Source organism: Notamacropus eugenii, chromosome 2, assembly GCF_028372415.1.
Source record: "Notamacropus eugenii isolate mMacEug1 chromosome 2, mMacEug1.pri_v2, whole genome shotgun sequence".
In the NCBI taxonomy this organism is placed as follows: domain Eukaryota; kingdom Metazoa; phylum Chordata; class Mammalia; order Diprotodontia; family Macropodidae; genus Notamacropus; species Notamacropus eugenii.
In genome coordinates, this window is record NC_092873.1 from 452,739,454 (window position 1) to 452,764,975 (window position 25,522).

Below are 25,522 nucleotides of genomic sequence, written 5' to 3' on the forward strand. Positions count from 1 at the left end.
GACTGAGGAGGGGTCAGACAGGTACAAGATATACCAGGAGTGAACAGTGTTATAAAACCTAGAGAGAAGAAAGTATCAAGAAGGTGATTGATGGGGTCAAGGGCAGTAAAGGTAAAGAAGGATAAGGACGGATAAAAGGTCATTCAATCTGGCAATTAGGACATCACTGGTAACTTGGGAGAAAGTAGTTTTCATTGAATGATGCAGTCAGAATTCAGACTACGAAAAATGAGAAGAGAAAAAGATAATCTGCTTTTCCTTTATCTTATGTCTACACCCTTCTTCAAACTCCTGTCAGATCAATCTTCCTTATTAATATATGTGATCATGTCATTCCTCTTTTTAAAACTTTTTAGTGCCTCCTTAGCCTGATATACAAAGCTCTCTATAACCTAATATCTCTCTACTTTTTAAGCCTCATCTTACACTACTTCAATGACCTTTCACAATTATCTATAAAACAGAAGTATTTGCCATGTTTGTGCACATTTAGTGCCTTTACACCTGCTACTTTTTCTCCCAGGCCATTCTTGATACCTGAAATTCTCTTCCTTCCATCTTTGCTTTCGGTCGTTCTACTCATTCTTTATGGTTTAGCTCAACATCCACTTGCTCCATAAATTTCCCTGAGCTCTCTCCTATAGTGGAGGATCTTCAGGACATGCCTTTTCTTATTTAATTGTATAATCTTACAAGTTTATTGTATGTAATATTGTATATTTTTATTTATATCATAGCTCCTTAGCTACATTCTGAGCTTTACAAATGCAGGGCTCATGTGTTAATTATCTTTGTTTCTCTGACACACCACCCAGTCTCTGACACACCACCCAGCACAAAGATTTTCTCAGAGTAGTCACCTAATAAATGACTATTGAATGAATAAATCAATGAATAAATGCTAGACAGAGAATACTTGAAAACTTATGCCTGGGTGATAGAAGAAGTCATTTTTTAACCCTTGAATGGATATTTATTACAGGGGGAAAATTATACATCTGCAAGCGCACATTTCCTTGAACCTCTGGCATCATTTTCCCAACCCAGAGCTATGCATTGATGGGTCAGGCTCCTCCACAAGAGGGGACCCATTTTTCATACTCTGAGGGAATCAGTAAGCTACTTCTACAGAGGTGTTCTAATACTGTGCATTAGATAGCTTTCCCTTGGCCTTGCAAGGTTCCTCCCAACCCCAGCACCATCCTCCCCACCTTAAATGGCATTATTCTCAAAAATGGGGCGCCATCAAGGATAGGCACTTTAGGCTTCCATAAGCCGGACTGAACCAAGTAAGAGGTCACAGAAATATCAACCATGGCTGTGCTGATGGAAATATCTCTAGGTTAGCAGAGTTAGGACCCAAAAGATAGAGAAGGAATGCACCAACCCTAGGGAATGAGAGTCATGTCCAGACAGGGATGTAAGCCCATGCTTCAGCCTATCATCAGCACAGTCAAGTCACACGGGTGGGAGTCAGAGCAAGCTCATACTCATTTGATTCTAGCTTTTCCTTTGAGCCATCCAATGGTTCACTCTCAACCTCAGGGCTCCCAGAACCATTTCCAGTGGTTCTCCATCCCTCCTCCTTCCTACTCTTTAACTCCCCTTAACCAAATGGTGGTACAGAGGGTCCTTTCATAACTGTTAAGGTGACTTTATGAAGAAGATGCGTCCAGATTGGAATCATCACATTCAGAAAGCCCCCCACCTTAACTCCATGGCTCCTCACTCACCTCCAGCCTCTTGCCCCTCAGAGGGCCAGTATATCTCTATCCCCAGAGCCCAAAAGGTCAGTATCAGCCTCATCCAAAATGTATCATAAGACTCTGCACCATGGTATTGGTGCTGTGAAAGCAGCCAAAGGAAAGGAGGCAAGCTTCTTGAACTTGTCATTAAAGGTCAAAGGCCACATTTTCTTCATGGATTCTGGGGCCCAGGCTACAGTTAGTCTTGGAATGGTCAGAATAGGGAGAAGAGTCTGGACACCACATTCCAGATAGCTTACATTAGGGGTCCATTGAGTAAAGGGACCCAGGTTGCAGCTATGTATTGAGAGATATGGGTCAGCTTTACCTCTCACCTTTAGGTTAGTTATTATGGTGGCAGCCCCCACCCCAATCTTCTTAAGTAAACCCAATGATCTTGTCCCTCTTAAGGAGAGGAGAAATTTAATAGGTCAGGGACTTCCATTGTGACCTGGCACTGACAATGCTGGAGGGGAGCTAGGGGCACAATGCACATGAAACTGAAGGTGAAGCAGGCATCAAGGGCAAGGCAGGAATATAGAATGAGGGCTTGCCAAAGGAGGGTCCAAGTCCTCTTTGTGTTGTCTTCATGAAGGGGAGGGATTCAGAAAGTCTTTGTCTTTGCCACTTTTCTTGCTTGAGTTTGGTAAGAATTTGAGAGTGGCAACCAAGGCTGTAGGTGAGTCCAAGTCCCTGTTCTGTATTTTTTTTTTTTTTGGTCTCTGTCCTATGTGGACCATTGGGCAGGATCCAGGAGGCTGAATTCTCTTTGTTTTCACCTTCAAAGCACAGATGAGAGAGTTCAGGGCTTATGATTAGCCATTCTGGGGACAGCAGGCATCTGGAAAGGGTTAATCAGGAAGGAAGGCCCTAGTCAAAGTCTTTAGTCTCAGGATTCCCCAGTCAAGGAGATCACTCACTCTAGACTGGGCTTTGTAGAAATCTCCCAGATGCCACCAGTTATTTCAATTTCCCTAGTGAAAATGAGGAGTGAGGTACACTCCAACATTATGTACTTTGAAGCTGATATCATGGAGACATCAAGGGACAGTTCAGGTTATAGCTGAACAACAACCATTGTCCTATAGGGTTCTGTGCCCAACACTATCGAATTCTGAGCTCTACATTGAGAAGGTGATGGGGCCCTGTTTCTGGCTTCTGGCTTATGGTCTCTTCCACTGACCCTTCTCCTGCCAGAGGCTGGATCCATTCCAGATATAGCACACTCCAGCTGGTGAAAGTGCTATGACTGCCCTGAGGCTTAACCCTCTGTCCATTATCATACAAGGATCCTTCCAGAAGGAGCTCTGCTGAAGTCCAGGTGGAGAGGGACCAGGAAGGAGGGTGGCTATCAACTGAAGTGTGAGGGAGGTTCCTAGCAGAGCTGTACTCCACCCTGGCTCCCTGACTTCCCCTTATCCATTCATCCTGAAACTTTTGCTGCCCTGGCAGCCCAGCTCCTCTGCCTGCCTCCTAGGAGGATAACCAGGAAAATGAAACAAGAAATCTTAATACCAGACAGTCAATACCACACAGATCTATGCCCCACAATTTTTCCTCTTTCTTCTGATCACTAATATCTTAATGTAAGATCATGCAGAAACCAGTAATACCATTTAATTTTTCTTTGGGTAATCCTAAAGTAGCCAAGAAAATTTTATTTTAATAATTCATTTATATCATACTTTGATTATCCAGCTACTAATTGTTAATAATATCTAGATGTCAAGATTTAGTCAGATTTTGATGAGGAAAAATATTGTTTTTTGATTATAGATGCTCCCTAATTCAATCTCATGAGCTCATAAAATTATAAATTTATCACTTGAAGGGTCATTAGAAATTATGTATTCCAATAACCTTATATTACTTATGGAGAAATTGTGAACCAGAGGTGGTCAATGGCGTGCCCATAGAGCAACATGTATTATATAGTAGTGGCTGGATTAGAACACAGGTCTGGTAATTATATTCCACTATGTCATTATGCTAAAAAATAAAGTAGTGTTAATAAATACTTTTGCCCAATGTCTTTGAAGTACAGGAATACTCTGGAGATATTGCAGGCTTGGTTCCAGACCAGCACAATAAAGCAAATAGCAAAATAAACTAAACCATATGAACTTTTTGGTTTCCCACTGCATATAAAAGTTATGTTTACACTATATTGTAGTCTGTTAAAATGTGTAATCTTATTATGTCTAAAAAGACCAGTGTGCATATTTTAATAAAAAAATACTTTATTGCTAAAAATTGCTAATCATCATATGAACCTTCAGTGAGTCATAAACTTTTTACTGGTGGAGGGTCTTGCCTTGAATCTGATGGCTGCTGAGTAATGGTGGAAGGCTGTGGTAATTTATTAAAATAAGACAACAATTAAGTTTGCCACATTAACTCTTCCTTTCAATTGGAGGTCACTGTAGGGTTATCAATTGGCCTCACTTCAATATTATTGTCACAGGAAATAGGGAGACCTAAGAAGATAGAGAGATATGTGGGAATGGCCAGTCAGTGAAGCAGTCAGAACACCTGCAAAATTTATTGATTAAGTTCATCCTCTTACATGGGTGTGGTTCACGGCACCCCAAAATAATGCCAATACTATTATCAAAGATCATAGATCATAGATCACCATATCAGATGTAATAATAATGAAAAGAATTGAAATATTGTTAGAACTATCAAAATGTGACACAGAAACATGGTGTGAACACATGCTGTTGGAAAATGATGCTGATAGACTTGTTTGATGCAGTGTTGCCATAAACCTTCAATTTGCAAAAATATAAGATATGGGAAGTACAATAAAATGAAGAGCAATAAAACAAGATATGCTTGTAAAAGGTCACAAAATATATTTCATAAATACCAATACTGGTAGTCTATGTGATTTCAATATAGGCTTGTATAAGTTAAAATTGACCAAAGTGTTTCCAATTATATTTCATTGATTTTTCAAAAAAAAAAATCTTAAAATCAAAGTAGTATTTTTGTTAGAACACATTTGAGGAATTTGTGACTTTAAAGTAATAAAATAGTGCTTTTAAGCAGGTTGAGTGATTCACTGAAATTATTCATTTGTCAGTCTACAAGGATTCGGTTCAATCAAAGCATTATTAATTTCTCAGAAATTTTTTCTATGCTTTATATTAACAAGTAAGACTAAAATTATAACTGCTAATTCAGATCAAACTCTTATGCACCACTACAGTATTGAAATATTGCTCAAATGAGATAAATAAAGACAGTTATAATTGCTACTAAATATTCAGTTCAGTTATTAGGAATCCTATTTTAGAACTAGATGTTTAGCTTTCAGAACCTTGGAGAGGGCATAAAACAAAAAAAAAAGTGGAAGCTATATTTAGAAACAGCCTTGGTAGTAATATTTTTTTAAGAAGCTGAGATACTGGTTTCTGTACAGAAAAGAATTAGCTGAAAGGATAATTTATAAACTCCATTTTCTTGCCCTAATTAACTGAGAATGTATTTTCCGTATTGGAATAGGAATTAAAATATAGGAAATGGGTTTGATTTTTATATATGTAGTGCTTGTTAGGAATTATATGTATATATATATATATATATATGTATATGTATATGACAGTAAGCCATCTAAATCTGTTATGCACAAAAAAAACTGTTTCATTTTTTTTAAATGCAGATGTAGAGATAGTTGTTTTTAATTAGCTTGATCATAAAAATTCTTAGTTGTCTATCATTTTTCATTTCCTTTTACACTTATTGTGTGTACACAAAACAGAAGACAAGTGTATACATTAAAAAATTTTTTCCAGGTCTAGTGGGAATAGCATTGGATTTGAAGTATTAGGTTTCAATTACTTAAACTGTGTTGACTTCCTAAAACTTATTTTCTTTATAATGAAAATGGAAGTAATAATATTTTCACCACCTATGTGGTTGTTACATCAAGTGAATTAATATATAAATACAAAGTTATGATGATGATGATGATGATGATGATTATGATGATGATGATGATGATGATTTTTACCTGTAAAATTAATGACAAAATTTGATGAATTCCCAAGTCTATTTAGCTTTTTCCATCAAAAGTATTTATTAATCACCTATATATTTTTCAAGCACTTAGTACAGTGCCTGGCATATAGAAAATACTTAATAAATGCTCATTTCCTTCCTCCATTATTCCTATCTTCTCTTAACATAAAAACTAAGCAATGAAGTTTGCATTCCATACTAGAGACAATAGGGAGCCGCTGGAGTTGGTTGAATAAAGGGGTCATATATGGCATTAAGGAAAATTGTTTTGCATGTAGATTGTACAGGAGTAGGGACAGATCTGAGGCATGAGACAAATTAGGAATCTGTTACAATAATGTAGTCATCAGGCAGTGTTTGTGTGTGTGTGTGTGTGTATGTGTGTATGTATGTGTGTGAAAGAAGATGGTAGCTGTTTGAGTTTGTCAGCTGAATAGAATTGTAAGATGAGAGGGAAGAAAATTATAAACTGGAGTCCTGAAAGGATGGTAGTAGCTTCATCAGAAATATTCAAGAGGGGCAAGTTTAGAGGAAAAGATAATGAGTTCACTTTTACACAGGTTGAGTTTAAGATGTCTCTAGGACATCCATTTTGAAATGTCTAGTAGGCAATTGGTGATGCAAGACTGAAGTTTATATGAGAGAGAGAGAGAGAGAGCTGCATAGAGATGATACTCAAACCAGTGTGAACTGATGACAGTATAAATGGAAAAGAGAAGAGGGTCCAAGCCCAAACCTTAAGGAACATCTAGATTTAGTGATGTGATGAGAAAACAAAGTATTCTAAGAAGACACAGTCAGATGAGTAGGAATTAAACCAGGTGATCATGTCATGAAAACCCAGAGAAGAAAAGGTGGCCAACAAATGCAACAAATAATTTCTGAGGTATTAATATTGAGAAATAGCCGTCAATATTATTCAGTAAGAGATCAGTGATAACTTTGGAAAGAACAGTTTTATTTGAGTGATTTAGTCAGAAACTCATTTACAAAATAACGTATACATTTACAGAAGGTTCAAGTGAGTGACAGAAAAGAAAATGGAGTCAGCAAATAAGGACAATTTCAAGGAGTTTTGACAGAAAAAAATAGAGTTTTAGAAAGATACCTTCAGGGAATGATAGGATCTAGAGATACAGTGTGTACACTTTTCTGGCTCTACTCACTTCACATTGCATCAGTTCATGTAAGTCATTCCAGTTTTTCTTGAAATCATCCTCCTTGTCATTTTTTTATTGAACAATAGTATTCCATTACAATCATGCACCACAACTTTTTCAGTCATTCCACAATTGTTAGGATGTCCTATTTTGTAGGGTATCATGAAGAATCTTTTCTGTGCCTACATCTGGATTTGAATGTGCAAAAATCTTCAACATCTCCCTATCAGCTGATTGTTTTTCTATTGTCTTCAAACATTCCCAAATCTCCTCCATCATTGATTTCTATATGTGCTGAAGGAACATAAAATAATTTTTACCACTACAGTTGTAGTCTTCTAGGGGATTTAAACATAAACCTCATAAGAACATTAAAAAAAAAGTTTGTGGAATAGTTGTACCTCACTTGGGCTCTACACTCCCTTAAATTTCATGTCCATTGGATAGCCATTTTTTTCCCAAAGTAAAATCTTCTTCTGATTCCAGTCACTGCCACCTACTGAGTCCAGAATCTCTGTACTTCTTGAGGTCACCTCTAATCCTGGATATGTCCATGCTTTATCTATTCAGAAAAAAAATTAAACAAATGTGGAAAAGTTATCCAGGTCTCAGTCCCAATTATGCCTAGTTGAGTCCCTCAGCTTTAACTGTGAGGTAGGTGCCATTGCCCTTCCCTCAGCCTTTTACAGGAACTCCAGCAAAAGAGGATTACTTGCTAAACTGGAAAGTTGAAAGAAGAGAAAGGTAACTGAAGGCATGTCACTCTTTTTAAGGATCCAATGAGTAATCAGGTCTTCCTATACAATAACTAAGGAAGAGATTGCATCATCATTTCTTAGTATAAATCTTTCAGTGATGAATCATACATGATTAGAAAGAGCCTGATCCTCAAAGCACCAAAGTGCTGGGGTAGCACACCTACTGTAATCAAGATGGAGAGTTTTGAGCATACTCTCTTCAATCCTCAATTACAAAGAAAATTGACTTTACAAAGTATTTTATTAGGCAAATGATGATTTAATATATCTATGAAAATAATTTTGATCTTGTAGACTCCTGAAAGGATTTTGAGAACCCTAGGAGTCCATGAACCATTCTTTGAAAACAATTGTCCTAGTCACTGTTAGACCCACTGTCTATGGCCAAGTAGATGTCAGACACTATTTCTTTCCAAAATGCCAACTATCATATTTCTCCTCCAGCCCACAACCCCATTTTTCTTCTACAGGCTAAGATTTATCAGCTGGTTCAACTGTTTCTTATATGCAATGAGCCAGAAAAATATGGTTGATTTCAAAGTTTCCACTACAAGATTATATCTTAATCTTGAAATCTGATTTTAGTGCTTGAAATAAATATATATACCCATCTAGACCTTGCACTAGTTAAAATGACATCTTCTCTTCAGACATAAATTGAATGTATATTTTTACCATCATTAAAGTTGGTATCCCATGTGTTTGTTTGTTATCATTCGGTCGTGTCCTATTCTTTGTGACCCTGTGGATCATACTGTTCATGGAGTTTTACTGGAAAAGATACTGGAATAGTTTGCCACTTTCTTCCCCAATGGATTAAGACAGAGGCAAAATGATTTGTCCAGGATCACACAGTTGGTAAGTGTTTGTGGCTGAATTTGAATGACCTGAGTTCAAATACAACCTACAGGTTCAGCACTCTATCCACTGAACCATCTAGGAGAGAGAGAGAGAGAGAGAGAGAGAGAGAGAGAGAGAGAGAGAGAGAGAGAGAGATCATGAGAGATCATTACAGAATTTCAGAACTAGCTAGTCCAGGCTCTATATTTATACTCTTCATGATTGCTTCACCTCATTCTCCCCACCACCCAACCCAAACTGTGATCATTTCTGAGCAAGGAAATTGAGTAAGTAGATCTATGACTTGAAAAAAATTATTTTGACATTTGTGTGAAGGATAGATTGGAGCCAAAACCAGACTTTTACAAAGTCCGGGTGAAGATAAATAAAGGTCCAAACTGGAGATATGGTCACATGAGTGGAGAAAAAAGGTTGGATTGAGAGCTATTGTAGAGTTAAAATCAATAGGACTTGAGAAATGATTGGATGTAGGAGAGGAAGTGGAAGGAGAAAGAAGAGTTCAAGATAGCAATTGCAGGAACTATTTTGTTCTTGCAATAGTTTTTGCTGTTGTGGTAGATGAGCCTTTTTGTCTGCTTTGAAAGGTTATTTATCTTACCATTTAGCAGAGTTATCCAAGGGTATGAAATTTAGAAATATTAACTATGGTCTAGACTTCACCATAATTATACATAAAACATGAATTCAATGTATGTGGTATGGAGAAACCACATTATTCTATATTCAAAAGCCTTCACAGTGTTCAGAATAAAAATAGGTTTGAGTTTTATAGGCAGAATACTTTGTGAGCAAAAAGTCCAGTTTTATAGGCTTAGAAATTGAAAAGATTACAGAATTCCAAAGTTGGAAGTGACTTCAGGAGCTAGTTAGTTAAACTCATATCTAAATAAATATTCCTCCTCAATTTTGCCCATAAGTGTTATCCAACTCCTTTAAAAAAAAAAAATTCACTTTTTAAAGAAAAATGAACTGCTATTTGAAAATTTCACTTTTGGATGATTTTAATAGTTAAGATGTCTTTACGTTAAAACTAAACCATTCCCTATTCAACTTCCAACCATTGTTCTTAGTTCTGTCCCTTAGAACCAAGCAGGGTAAGTTAAATCCTTCTTCCCAAGTCCTTTGGATGTTATGACAATTCTCATGTTCCTTCTAAATTTTCTTTTCTCCAGGGGATACATTCCTAGTTCCTTTGATCATTTCTCATGTAACAGGATTTGGGTAGATCACTGATCCTACCCCAAATTCTATTCAGTTTATTCTGGACACATTCCAGTTCATCAATATCTTTGATAAAATTTGATACACAGAAATCAACATAATACTTCAGATGTCAGAGTAGGACATACTTCGATTGTGGGCTTCATTAAAAGGTGCTTATGTATATATTTGTATATGTACATATATATGCATATATAGACATAAATATATGTATAATACACATTACACATACCTAAATACTTATATATATATATATATATATGCACACACAAAGATGCAGACTATATATATATATATATATATATATATACAAAGATGCAGACTATATTAAAGTATAAAAACCTATGTATGCATATTGTTAAATATGTATCAAAGAGAAAGAGTGAAGTTCTTTCTCCTTGAAATCAATTTGGAGTAACTCTTGGGTAAGGGAATTACAGTAAGACCATAAGTGCCTGTATCTAGACCCTTAGACTAACTATTGAATTCAAGCACAGCATTTGTTTTAGAAGATGCCTTGTCATATTGTTGACTCACATTGAGGCCGTAGTCCAATAAAACTTTAATCTTTTTTTCACATGTATTCTTTTCTTTTCTACCCATCCCTTTCTTGCACATGTGAATTTGAGTTTGAAGTCTAGTTTAGGATTTATACTTTATTTCCTTTCAAATCAAAGTATTCATCTATAATTTATTATATTAGTTTTAAACTTATGTGTGGTCCATCATTCTAATGCTAATTCTGACAGCCTCTTAATGTTTAGAGGTAAGGAATAATTCTAGTTATGACCTATATACCATTTTTAAAAAGTTAAATCCACAAAGGTTGTATACAAATTTAACTAAATTATAAAGAAAATTGTCATTGGATATGCATGGAATTAGAGAGTTAGAAATACTGAAAAGGAGGAATATAGGACAGGAATATGGAAACAGGTTTATTTTTTAATCGTATTGTGCCATACTGGGAGAAAATTGGCACCAAATTGGACAAAGCTTTTGCCTGCTGAAAGGTAAAGGAATTTTGGGGGGGTATTGTTTTGTTCTGTTGTGTTTCTGTAGAAGACAGTCATTCAGCCAGTACTAAAGAGAAATCAGCTCTCCTTACAAAGAAAAGACCCACAAGTTCACTGGAAAAAGAAAAATTCAGAACTCATGGGAATGGGTAGTTTTAAATATAATACTTGATATTTACATAATACCTTAAATTTTATAATGCCTTTTATTTACATTTTCCTATACATTATGTCTTATACAGAGGCAGGCACTTTGTTATTATTGGTGGGTGGGTGGATAATAAAGAAGTAAACCCAGTGATTTTAACATGGAATTCCTGATGATGAAATTCCCATTACCAATGCAGTTTGACACCTACTGGGCAATTTTTATGCTCTTAGAGAGTTCCTTGAGGCAGAGAAGTTGCGACTTGCTCAGTCACACAGTCAATATGTATGGGAGAAATACCTAGAAGTTGAGTTTTCCTGACTCTAAAGCTGAATCACTATCTACTATATGACACTGCTTCAGTGGAAAAGACTATAGTTATAATCACCCTTTTAAATAAATGGCTACTCATGTTCAAAGATGGTTAGATTTACCAATGATCAAACACTAGAAATTGTGTGGGTCTGAGACTATCCACTCAAATAAAAATCAAGACTTCTCAAGGTAGAAGCAAAACAACAAGATTTTATTACGATCTTGCGAGAAAGGGCATCTCCTCTCTGATAGGTAGTCAGGAGAGTGAGACAATTACAGAAGGCAAAATTAGAGATTATATAGCCATAATTCAGATCCCACCCCCCTGCTGGCCTTTTACTCCCATTGGCTGGGAGGCAGGCTCACATTCTAAACTTGTCAGTCTACCCTGTGAATAGGGGACAAGGTAGCAGTGGAATAACCAACAGGCATTATGCTGTTGTAGAGGTTGATGTTGCAACCCAAGGCGGGGTTGTATTATGCTGATATGGCAACCCAAAGAGGGTTGCACTGTGACAACCCAAGGCGGGGTTTAAGTTTTGTATTCCCAAAAGTCACATGATTTCTGGGAAACTGAAATTTAGGCCTAACCATCTACTAAAAGCCTTTTGTTACGCACTGAGAAGTCTTCACTAATTTCATTTCATTCAAAATCATCAGGGATATTTGTTCAAACCTATTTATCCTGACATCACAACCAAATTTCTATCCATGTTATTACCTTAAAAATGAATGGGTCAAAATAAGACATCTTGTTGTATGATTGTGTGGTCAACACAGGGAAAAATAACCAAGAAAGTGAAGTAATCTCAATGAAATCTTTTCTCCCCCAAGCACAAGATAAGTCTTTCCAACAACAGGCCTGAATGAAGATTTCATCTACTACCTGGTTGTAAGGAGTCCTTCCCAGTTTATCTGAGCTGATCATTGGATGACAGAAATATAGTCTATCACTAGACATTTATTTGAAACCTTTCCACTATTCTTGGACCTACCAGATTTTTTGCTCTCCTTTTACTGCTTTCAAACCTAGAGGCTCATATATGTGAGGAAGAACTATTAGAGAACAACTATGGAGGAGTCAAAATGAAGATCTCTTTATTTGAAGTTTTAATATTGTCTGTAGAATGAACAGCAAAGATTCCACTAAGGTCCCTTTCAAATGTTTCATTTTGTCTTGGTAATGACCATGAGTTCATGGATATATTTTAGCTATACTATGAAGCTAGGTTTATTCCTTCCAATAAACTGTTCTGTGAGGATTTACCTAGTTAAATGAAGAGATGCTAATCACCAAACATTTGGCCATCAGATATGGAATCGTACCTATTAAAATGTGAAAGAATTATAATTTCTATTAGTGGAAGGGATTTCTGAATCATTGAAAAGTTCATATTTTTGAAGTAGTAAATTATATAGCTCTAAAGTGTAACATATATTTAAAAAAGAGAAACTATATAAGTAGAAATGTGATAAGTCAAAGGGTCACTACTAAAGAGACCTAACATGCTTGTCCTGAACTTGTCCTGAGACAAGGTCTAATTGCTGCCTACTGGCAGCTAGCTGAATTGCAGGCACGAGATCTGTGGTGTAAACTGGTTCTTGAAGACTCTATGTCTAGAAGATCAAATCTCCTCTTTTTAAGTAGGAGCAAAAAGGAAACAAGGATTATTCATTGCTAAGATAAGATTTACTTTATGGTCTGTCCAACCTGAAAAACATTTCTTGTATTTTGCAATCATTCTATGCACTTAATATAAACATTTGCAATTTTATCATCCTAATGAGTAGGGCATAGGAATGAATTTAATTATTATATCCTAATGTCATAAGATTACAACCTAGTGCCATGAGATAATTAAGGGTATTAATGATGTTTCAGAATTTCACAGTCTACTTCACTTCCAAATAATTATTATGGGAGGAGATTTACCACCTGACAAGATAGTAAGAGCAGAATATTAAAAATGAGTGTTTCCTGTGGTGAATTTGGTATATAGTTATTAAATTGAATTTGAAATGCTGATTGTCTGTAAATGTATGGTTTATGATGCAAAAAATGGAAAGAATCTTAACATTAATCAAAACTATTGAATGTGGTTCTATATTTCTGCACTGAATTTAAAAATTAACTATTGACACTGCTCAGAACAACAAGGTGACTTTTTTTGTTCTCCTTATGATATAAATTATGTCCCATAATGGAGATTTGCACAAATGGATAATGGACTGCCTTATAACATAAAAATATCTAATAAAAAATTCATGAATATTGGTTTTCAACTTACTTTGTGACAAATGAAGTGTTTTAAGATGTATTTACATTTATCATGCTCTGTTACCAAGGATGGGGAAGTATTTTCTCTTGTTAACCACGGATAATGTTGGCTTCCTGAAAGCAAAGTAAGCAAGGCAGTAATAGGTGAGTTATTCTCCTGTGATGACTGTGGATAGAATAATTTCTGATCCAGAGAATTAATCCTAAGAAAACAGAAATTCATTTTTTATTATGTAAAATGTTTATCAATGAATACTTCATAATACATACTAGGTCCACTCCTGAAGTAGAGCAAGATATATTTGGAATGAGAAGGAAACTACCTTACACTAATTTCTTAGGTATAATCTAAATCAATCAATCAATCAATTAATCAACAAAGATTTATTAAATAACTTCTCTGTGCCATCTGAAGCTCCACAAGTTTAGGTTCATGATGAATAGAACAGGTAAGTAATCCAAACACAGGAATGATAGACATAGTATTATAGTCTTTTGGAAATTAGCATAATAGTTGTATCACAGGACAACTCTACCAATAGTGCATTAGTGTCCCAATTTTCCTACTATCCCTCCAACATTTATCATTTTCTTTCTGTATCATATTAGCTAATATTATAGATGTGAGTTAGTACCTCAAAGTTGTTTTACTTTGCATTTCCCTCATCAATAGTGATTTAGAGTATTTTTATATGATTATAAATAACTTTGATTTCTTCATCTGAAAACTACCTATTTAGATACTTTGACCATTTATCAATGGAAAGTGACTTTTATTCTTATATATTTGAAGAAATTTTCTATATATTTGAGAAATGAGGCCTTATCAGAGAAACTTTCCATAAAAACATTTCCCAGTTTTCTGCTTTCTTTCTGATATTAGTTACATTGACTCTTTATACAAAATCTTTTTAATTTAATGTAATCAAAATTATCCATTTTTCATCTAATAATGCTCTTTCTCTATTTTGGTTATAAATTATTCCCTTATCCATAGATCTTACAGGTAAAATATTCCTTGCTCTCCTAATTTTCTTATTTCCACCCTTTATGTCTAAATCATGTGCCCATTTTGTACTTTTCTTGGTAAATGGTTTGAGATATTGATTTAGACCTAGTTTTTGCCAAACTGTTTCCCAGTGTGCCCATCAGTTTTTGGTAAAATAATGAATCTTTGTCCTAAAGACTAGGATTTTTGTATTTATCAAACACTGGATTAATATACACATTACTTATTGTGCATTGTGAACCAATTTATTCCACTACTCCACCACTCTATCTCTTAGACAGCACAAACTGTTTTTATGAGTACTGCTTTGTGATTGAGACGTGATACAGCTAGGTTACCTTCTTTTGCACTTTATTTTCATTAATTCTTTTGATATCCTTGATCTTTTGTTTTCTGGATGAATTTTTATCATTTTTTAAAAACTCTATGAAGTTGTTTTGGTGGTGTGATTTGTAAGACACTGAAAATGTAAATTAATATAGGTAGAATTGCTATTTTAATTATATTGACTCAGTCTACCCATGAGCAATTAATATTTTTCCAGTTGTGTAGCTCTGACTTTGTGTGAAAATTGTTTTGTAACTCTGTTCCTATAACCTAGGTTGGTCTTGGCAACCCAAGTATTTTATATTGTGTGCAGTTATTTTAAAAGGAATTTTTCTATCTCTTTCTTTTGGACTTTGTTGTTAATATATAGAGATGGTGGTGATTCATGAGGGCTTATTTTATACCCTGAAACTGTGGAAAAACTATTGATTATTTCAACTTGTTTTTAGTTGATTCCCTAGGGTTCTCCAAGTGTACCATTATTTTATCTGCAAAGAGTGATAGTTTGTTTTTTCTTGCTTATTCTGATTCCTTCAATTTCTTTTACTTCTCTCACTGCTATACATAGCATCTCTAATGCAACATTTAATAATATGCTGATAATAGGCATCCTTGCTTTACCCCTCATTCTATAGGGAAGGATTCTAATTTAAATCCATTCCAGATAATGCTTGCTTATGGGTTTAGCAAATATTGCTATTTGAAGGGAAACTCCATTTATTTCTGTGCTTTCTAGTGTTTTAATTGGAATGGGTATCTCATTTTGTCTAGTTTTTTCTGTCCCTATTGAGATTATTGTATGATTTCTGTTGTTCTTGTACAGATAATGGTCAGTTTTGCTGATAGTTTCATAATACTGAGCTAGTCCTGCATTCTTGACAAAAATTCCACCTCCTCATTAGTATGATCTTTGTGATCTTTTATTGTAATTTCTTTGCTAGTATTTTATTTTACAACTTTGCATCAACATTCATTAGGGGAATTGACATAATTTTCTTTTTCTGTTTTGACTCTTCCTCGTCTGGGTATAAACATCATATTTGGGTCATAAAATGAATTTGATAGGAATCTTTTTTTTTCATATATTTTAAATGTTTGTTAGAATTTACTTATGAGTCAATCAGTTTCTGACCCCTTTACTGTCTGTGGGCTGAGAAATCCAGAAGTCACACATGTATATTCAATCACCCTGCAAGGCCTGTGCAGGTTCACCTGGCACAGCCTGCTGCTGGCTTGCTGGAGTGCCATCTTTTAAGTTTTCTTAGATGGAAAATTATTTTTACCTTGTTGTTTTATTGGTTCTACTGTTCCAGAATTCACCTTGAAGAATTATTTTAAAGTTGTCTGTAAGGGAATTTGGGAGAGTTCACATAACTTATTGCATTTATTCTATCCTCTTGACTCTGCCCTCTAGTTTATGTTAGATGGTAACCTTAGCTTCGGTCTTTTAATTTGTTCATTGTCAATTTTTCCTTCATAACAAGACCATGTGGGCATCCTGTTGCAGGTTCTGGAGATGGGGAGTCTGAAAATTATCACCTCACTTTTTTCATCTCAACCCAACAAACACAGAAATTTCTTACATTGTACACATTCATTCTTAATCTCAATTAAAATCAGGAATAAAAAAATGATTAGCAGGATCCAAAAGAACAATGTCATTTGGTATGGAGGGTGCTGGTACACATTCTTGAAATACAGCTAGAAGGTCTCTTGGTCTCACTATTAATTTCAGCTTTTTTTATATATATTCCATAGTAACAATAATTTAGAATTAATTAAGGTTTGGATTCCCAGAAACAATTATTTTGATTCTTACTTCCTAGAAAATGTTGCAAAAATGTTGACATGTGCTGACATCAGTCAGGGTTGAAACTCATGCCGTTCTATTGCAAAATGTAGTTTGAAATATAGAGCAGGCATTAGTGATGCAAGACAGCTGTATAATTATTTTACACAAAAACAAAGGGATGAAGAGAGAGAGCATTCCCTTGCCCAAGTCAAAAGCATCAAATTATTTTCTTTATTCTATGGACATTGACAAATGCAGAAATTGCTGTAAACAATACAGTGAGTGAATAATAGTGTGATACAATGACAGTCATAAACATATTTATTAAGCTCTCTCAGGGACAACAAAAGTTCAAAACAATGAATAGATCAGGGGTGGGGAACTTGCACCCTTGAGGCCACACGTGGCCTTTTAGGTACTTGGGTGTAGCCTTTTGACAGAGTCCAAGTTTTACAAAACAAATTCTTTTATTAAGGGGATTTGTTCTATGAAGTTTCAATTCAGTTACTTGAGGACCTAGAGGACCACATGTGGTCTTGAGGCTGCAGGTTCCCCCACCCCACCCCCAGCCCCTTCCCTGAACTAGATTGTTGGGCTTCAAGTGAGGAAGATCTAGATTTCAATCCCGTCTCTGACGCTAAATAGAACAGACCATGAGCAAGTCCTCTAACCTCTTTGAATGTCAGTTTCCTCATCTCTAAAATGGGTATAATAAAATCCATAATATCTACTTCTCAGAATTTTTGTAAGGTTCAAAGAGATAATATAAATATTTGATTTGTAAACAGTAAAAGTCATTTGTTGTACATGTACCCTTTGACTACTTTTAAATCTGTATTCTAAAGTGATCATAAAAATAGGAAAAGGACTCACATGTACAAAAATATTTATAGCAACTCTTTGTGGTAGCCAAGAACTGGAATTTGAAGGGATGTCCATCAATTGGGGAATGACTGAACAAGTTGTGGCATATGAATGTAACAGAATACTATTGTGCTGGAAGAAATGACAAACAGGTGGACTTCAGGAAACCTAGAAAGATTTATATGAACTGATGCTGAGTGAAGTGAGCAGAACCAGGAGATCATTATACACAGTAAGAGCTACAGTGTTCGAGGACTGCTTCTGATAGACTTAGCCCTTCACAGCAATGCAAGGACATAAAACACTTCCAAAACATACCAAAAAACATTTCCAAATGCAACATACCATCCAGATTTTCATTTTAATTCTTCTATGCAACATGACTAATGTTAAAATGTGCTTATTAAGAATGTATGTGTAGAACCCATATAAGATTGCATTCCATCTTGGGGAAGGGGGGGAAAAATTAAAAGCTTATGGAAGTGATTGTTGAAAATAAATAAATTAAAAAAAGAAAAATATCATAGATCTAGATCTGAAAAAAAGTCGTTTGTTATTATGATCAAAGCATTTTACTAGATGGAAACAGGGGCAGCTAGGTGGCCCAGGGGATAGAGCGCCAGATCTGAAGTCAAGAAGACTCATCTTTTAATCCAATCTGTCTTCAGGTACAATAATAGCTGTACAAACCTGAACAATTCACTTAGTTTTATTTGTCTCAGTTTCCTCATCTAAAAAGTGAGCTGGGAAAGCAAATGCAAACCACCCCAATAACTTTGCCAAGAAAACTTCAAATGGGTTAACAAAGAGTCAGACACAACTACAAATGGCTCAACAATAATAACAATAAAGATGGAAATACAAAGATAGAAATATTAAAATGGCCAATGCCTTCAGGAAACTTATAGTTTAGTTTGGATAGGATGGAGGGGAAGCTTGAACATGTACAAATTTCAGTTATTAATACAAATTGCTTTAAGACTTCCAAGTTCTTGGTTAGAATATTCTGTTTCCATAAACTTAACCTGTTTTAATTTGTCTGAAAAAGTTTAAACTTGTTAATTTGTTTTTTTTTCTGTGATGCAAAAAAAAAAAAATGCTTTTTTAAAAGAGTTACAAATATTGGCCATGCTTTAAACACGTTTGGTAGAATAAACTAGATCCATTAACTCAAACAGTCACCACATTCAGCATTTTCAAAAATTTAGAAAATATATGAGATTCATACTAAATACATTGTACCTCAAAGTTTTTTGGGTTTTTTTTAATGTAAAACAACTAGTGTCAGACTTCTTAATCTCAATCTTGAATGTAGAGAGCTATTTAATCTTGGTCTTGTGATTCGCAAAGCCTACTGATGGAACTTGTAGTTTCTAGATGCTTAATATACTCTTGTGAAATGAATATACACAGCAAAACTTCCACTCAAGCACCCTTGGTTTTCTTATGGTAGTAAGGTGCCCACACAAATGCATCCTCTGGAAATCTCTACTAAGTCAGAAAGATTTCATGTCTGTTTTGGTGAAGAATTGAGTATCCATTGAAAGTGAAAGGTAAAAGTATGCTTGGTTTCAACAACACAGCTATAACCTTTTTTTTTTTTTTCCCTCAAAGCATTTTAGAGAGACTCTTCACCAAGATATAGAGAAATAACAATCTGCTCTGGTAAAGGGAGTATCTACAGTGATGAAGTCATAAATCCTAGAAGTAAGTATTGGAAAATGCAACTAGATGTTTTTAATGTTAATGCCCAGTTTTCAACTTTTCCAATACATTCACACACAAACAAGACTTTTTTAGGATCTGATATTTTATCTTGCTGAAGACTAAGCTTTATTCAACTTTGAGGTTCCACTTTCCAGTCATCACTTTGCCAAAGCTGACAAAAGCAATCGCTGTAAATATTGGTAGGTCTTTGTGGACATAGACACTTAAATGAACTTCTGGGGAAGGCATGATATGATTCAACTGTTCGACAAGAAAGTTTAAAATTCTATTAAGTATCCCCATTTACTATAGTAAAACCTAGTAGTGATATTACTAATAGATATATATCCCAGGGATGTCAAACACAACCTTTAAAATGTCCCATATATGCAAAAGTATTTGAATAAAATGAAATATTACACCATAACGAATAAAAGTGACTAACACAATGCACTTATAATGTGCCAGGCACTATGCGGATATCTTTACAAGTGTATCGTTTGATTCTCACAACAACCCTGGAATATAGGTGCTATATTATCCCATTTTTACAAATAAAAAAAACTGAAGCAAATGGAAGTTAAATGACTTATCCAGGGTCATACAGTTAGGAAGCATGCAAAGTCAAATTTGAAGTCAGTTCTTCCCGACTCCTGGTATGACACTTTATCCACTGTGCAACCAAACTTCTTTGAAGAATTCTGTGCTACTTCAGACAGTTTATATAATCTGATGCCAAGCAAAGTATGCACAGCCTAAGGAACAATGAACAGTCACCACAATAAAATGAAAGTACTTTGAAAAACACTTCAGATATTTGTAACTCATGAGACCTTTCTAGGTATTAGGGTAGTTAGAGAGAATATGTGTGTATGTGTATATATGTAAGTATGTGTATATATGTATGTTTGCAAATATATGTATGTATATATGTGTATGTATATGTGCATATATGTGTATACATATATGTGTGCATGTATATATGTATGTGTGTATGTATGTATAGACACAGGGCACAAGGTCAACTGAATGTGAAGGGAGGATGCCTAAAAACTAAAGAGGAATGTACTGGGAGAAAGAGAAAGGGAAAGGTAGAATGTAATAAATTATCCGACACAAAAGAGGCAAGAAAAAACTTTCACAATGGAGGGGAAGAAGGGTTGGCGAGAGGGAATAAGTGACCCTTACTGTCATCAGAGAGCTTATGGAGGGAATAACACACACTCAATTGTGTATGGAAATCGATCTTACCCTCCAGGATTGCAGGGGGTAAGGGGATAGGAGACGGAGGGTAATAGAACATCAGACAGATTGGGGGAAGGGGTAATCAGAAGCAAACACTATTGTTGGGGGCCAGGTCAAGGGAGAAAATGGAATAAATAGAGGGCAGGACAGGATAGACGGAAACGTGGTTAGTTTTCACAACATGACTGTTATGAAAGTGTTTTGCATGACTGCACATGTATGACCTATATTGAATTGTTTGCTTTCTCAATGAGGGTTGGTGGGAGGCAAGAAAGGAGAGAATGTGGAACTCAAAGCTTTAAAAATGAATATTAAAAATTGATTTTATATTTAACTGGGAAATAAGATGTACAGACAGTGAGGTATAGAAATATATCTTGCCCTACAGGAAAATAGAGAGAAGGGAGACAGGAGGTGGGTTGATAGAAGGGAGGACAGATTTGGGGAAGGAGTGGTTGGAGACACAGTGTCCTGGGGTGAGTGTAGGGGAGAAATGGGGAGAAAATTTGGAATTCAAAATCTTTTGGAAGAGAATGTTAAAAACTGAAAATAAGTTATATAACATCTTTTAAATGAAAAAAAGAAAACAATTAGAACTCTCATCAGTGCAGAGTTTTATAATGACTGCAGAAGACTGATAATGATGATGCATACCTTTAGCCTTTTGGTATAGGGGTGGTAGGCTACAGATGTGGAATGAGGCTTATGTTTTTAGACACTATAAAGTATTGATCTGTTTTCATTTCCTGTGCTTATTAGGTACAAGAAAGTGTTTATTATAGAACAGGGAGAATGGGGAGAATTGAGAAGTAATTGCGGTACAAAAAAATCAATAAAAATTTGTTTTAAAAAGATTAAGCTCTGTAAATAATTTTATTTTGTGTGTATGACATTCAAAGGAAGGAAGAAGAAAAGGATTAATCAGTTATAACTGTTTGGGGACATTATCCAAAAGAAAATAATCATTTCCCACTGTGAATTCAGTGATTCTTCCTGTATTTGGTTTTGGTTTTCCCTTTGGATGAACCCTAGGAAAAACTGTATAGTATGTGATTTGTCTTTAGGAACTCAGATCTCCTTCTTAAACATTTTCCATTCCCCTGTATCCTTTATGCATCCTCTGCCCATACATTTTCTTATTCACCCTTTCCCTAACTTAACCTCCTCCCAGAAAGCATCTGATATTAGTTCTTATCTCTGCATGTAAATTAATTTTAAGTTTTATAGCTAATCACATAACGAAAGCCTTTGTCCCTTGTTAAATAGATTTCAATCATTAGCGATTGAGTTGGAGGAAGAGACCTGAAAAGAAAAGAAGACAACCAGGAAACTACCACTAATGCCACTTAGCCATAATGCTTGTAAAGATTATATTCGGCAAATATACCTAATCAATGATCAGAATTTTAAGAGTTCCATATGATGGTCCTGAAATCTGAGCTTTCTCTTTCTCAGGTCAGCTAGGGATACATTTCCTAACCATCTGTATGCCATCTGAAAGTTCTCAACTAGGAATTAAATTTCAGTTAATGTTTAGTAAAATACATTGAAATGAAGGGGATATTAATTGGTTGTGTGACTTTGGGTGGATCAATTAATTTTTTTTATTCTCTTCATCTAAAAAAGGGAAGAACCAAAGCAAAATACCTCTGACATTTTAAAATTCAATAATGTTTCTGTGTGATACGCTATTATTTGGAAATAAGGGTGAATAAATCTTTTGCATGTGGAATTGTTATTGTGTGTAAATCAATGTTTACTTGTGCATGTGTGTGTCTCTGTGTTTAATGATTTACATATTTATTTCCCTATGTTTGTGGAGGTTGTGTCCCTGAAGGTTGTGAGACGAACTATATTATTTCTTTGGGGCCATAACATTATAAGAAGTTTCATTTTAATTCTTTAATCAAACAATCGTGCCAAAATAAAAGGGGGCAGAAACAAATCCCATTTCAAATAACTTTGGTCAAATATCATTTCTGATACATGCTGTGTGACCATATTGTCTGATATTACATCAATTTAGTTGTATATGTATGTAGTGTATATATAATATATTGTATTTACTATAACAGTATAGTTAAGTATATAGGATCCGATATCTTATATTCTTATTGAACACTATAGAACTAGTTGGGTTTTTTTCACTTTTCAATGTAAGTGAAGGGAATAGTTTTTTTGACATCTGAAGATGATATTCCTCAGGAAAAAAATAAAGACAACTTGAATTATATTTATTTACATTTTTTCTTATATTCCCCAGATAATCCTTTTATAACACCAATTGCTAAATTAGACTTGAAGAAAATTAATGAAGTATAATTATATTTTTTCAGTGTATTCTAATGATTAAAGTCTGATTAAGCATTTAATAATGGAATATATCAAATAGCTAATCTCTTTTATAGTACGTGACGATTACCCACATATTGTCTGTCAGATTTATAATAAGTACTGCATTCTAAAATTTAAAGAAATATCCATTCTAAAATACCAAGAAGATAACAATAAATTTTAAATTATTACAAGGTATAAAAGTCTTTCTACTAAAATCTGGGGAGAGGAAAATGGAAAAGTCTAAAGCACAATCATAGCAAAATGTGTGTAGCATTATTGTACAGCAGAAAGAGTGATGGACTTGAATCCAGGAAAGTATGGATTCAAATCCTACCTAATGTGTGACCATGAACCATTCTCTATACTTGATTATTTTACCTGAAAACCATATCAGTAATACCTTGATTAGTAGAATGTCATCTGTAAACATGAACATTTAGAAGACCTCACCATCCACAGGCAATATCTCTTCAATTGGGATTCTTTACTGGATTTTCTCTCTCACAGCAATGAATACCTTTGAAAGCTACGATGTATCTTCTTGTTTTCTGCCTCACTTGACCTTTATGTTGAGAAGATTGTTTGACAGAGTGATTTCTGTTGTTACATCTCCCAAGAAATCTTGAATTATCTTGATATGTAAATGGAAGACACCATGCTGAAAAGGAGCTTATAAAGTGAAGTTTTCCTCTACTGAATCAAATACTTTTTTATAATCAAACAATAAGTAGGGTCTTACACTCTTTATGTCTTCCACTCAATTGTGAAATGGTGAAGATGTGGTTTCATTGTTGAATATTGCTAGTGAAAGATGGTTTGTTCCCTATAAAGAACTCTCATGAGGATGCTTTCAATTCATGTATAAATGATTCTAATAAAGATTTTGTATAAATTGTAAAATTGGTACAAGGTTTCATGATTACCAATGTAGCTTTGGAAACATTTTTAAAAAGTATTAGTAGGATTCAAAATATGTTCTATGTCTCTGGTATCTTTCCCTACTTCAAAACCTTGCCTATGAGTTCCTCAAAGCCCCGACAAATATTTCCAGCAGTACATATCTCCTTAGGTCAGGCCCACAAGCTGTACACCTGGTCCTCATATTTTTCCTCTTTAGGGTCATTTCTGCTTCCTCCATAAGTGCATCCACAACAGAGATATTTTTGCTCAAGTGCATTGTTTTGTGGTCATTGACAAAGAAAACAATTTATTATGACGTTTTCAAATCTTGTCATTTTTTTCTTAATTGTCTTCTTTCTATTTTTATCCTTAAGTTCCCTTGAAATGACTTTGCTTAATTAAATACATTTGTTTAAACCTCGACTATTTTTGTCTTCTTTATGTGACAATATTTCTCATAATCATCAATACTTCTTCATATGGGTTTTACAAATAAGTTTATATCATAACCCATTGTTGTCTGGGGCAGCTCTCTGTTAGACAATTAAATTTGATATTTGCTAAGTATTTTCTGAGTTCTTTTGGATGAATTTTTTGGCAATTTACTTACATTGTAGAAACTTCCAAAAAAATTCTTGTAGTTAATGCTGATGTCATTTCTCTTGTCATTTCTTTTGTGAAGTCCTCCCAATTTTGCCATTGTGGAGGATATTGTACTGATTGCATCAAACTCTAGGATGTTGTAGATCTTCCTAGAAGAAATTATGAGTTCAAAGGAGTCTGACCCAACTATTCACAGAATAGACACCATGTTGAACAAGAATATTTATTGTCCAGATTATGACTAATTAAGTTTTCCTATCACATGTACATCTGGGACAGACAGGGCAGATGGACAAGTTGGACCCAGAGTTGATCAAAAGGAGAACCAATTGGACATCTCTTTGACCACTACAAATCTTTAAATGACCTACTTTCCAAAAAAGCCTTTTTTTAACGTTGACATTTTGTCAGTTTTGTTCTGTAATAGTGAAACATGGAATGCAGCAGTCTGAAGAATGCAGAATGAAAATCATACTGAGCACCATGGAGAGACGCATGGTGGATTTGAGAAGGTTACAGCAAGAAACAAATGAGGAACTTTGAAGAACTGCAGGAATATAAGATATCACAAGTGAACTGTATGATAGTAAGATTGCCTGGTCACATGGCAAAGTTCATGGATAACAAGTAGACAGCTAGAGTATTTCACTGATAACTTCATGATACCAGAAGAAAGTAAAAATAAGATAAAACAAAACAAAATTCCAGAAAGCTCTTGTTATTTTGATACTCCTTCAGAAAATAGCTGGAATAGGGGAGGATGGTAGAAAATATATTGGAAAATATGAATCACTAATCAAGAGAGGAGAGGGATACTTGCTAATGGGTTGAGATACAGGTTATCTATAATCTCTCCATACTAAATTCATAACAATTTTCTAAGATAACTTTTTCAACAAATGTTTCCATTAAGGGAGGCATAGAAGGTATTATTTTTCTTAATAAAAAGTTTAAGAAGTTTCTTGAAGTCAGTTGTATAATGGAGAGATTTTGTAATAAGTCAACTGAAGAAGTTAGTCCTTTCTCATTAGATTTATCTGCCAGCTGCAAAGACACAAGTAGTAAGGTTGATTCACTTTACAAAATAAGAAGTATTTTTATTAATGAATATTATAAGAACTGGTGACATTGTCATAAACTATAAATTGAGAACATGATATTATCATGAGACATCTCTGAAGACTTCTGGCAGGCCCTGATGAAAGCACAC

At 34.8% G+C, this 25,522-nt stretch overlaps 1 long non-coding RNA gene across 1 annotated transcript; it reads left to right on the forward strand.

The window, feature by feature from the left end:
* The first annotated feature begins 2,273 nt into the window (after positions 1–2,273).
* LOC140524173 (uncharacterized) lies at positions 2,274–24,975 on the forward strand. The gene is made up of 3 exons (XR_011973589.1): positions 2,274–2,424; positions 19,135–19,227; positions 24,724–24,975. It is a non-coding gene; the product is annotated as an uncharacterized lncRNA (long non-coding RNA).
* The last annotated feature ends 547 nt before the right edge of the window (positions 24,976–25,522 follow it).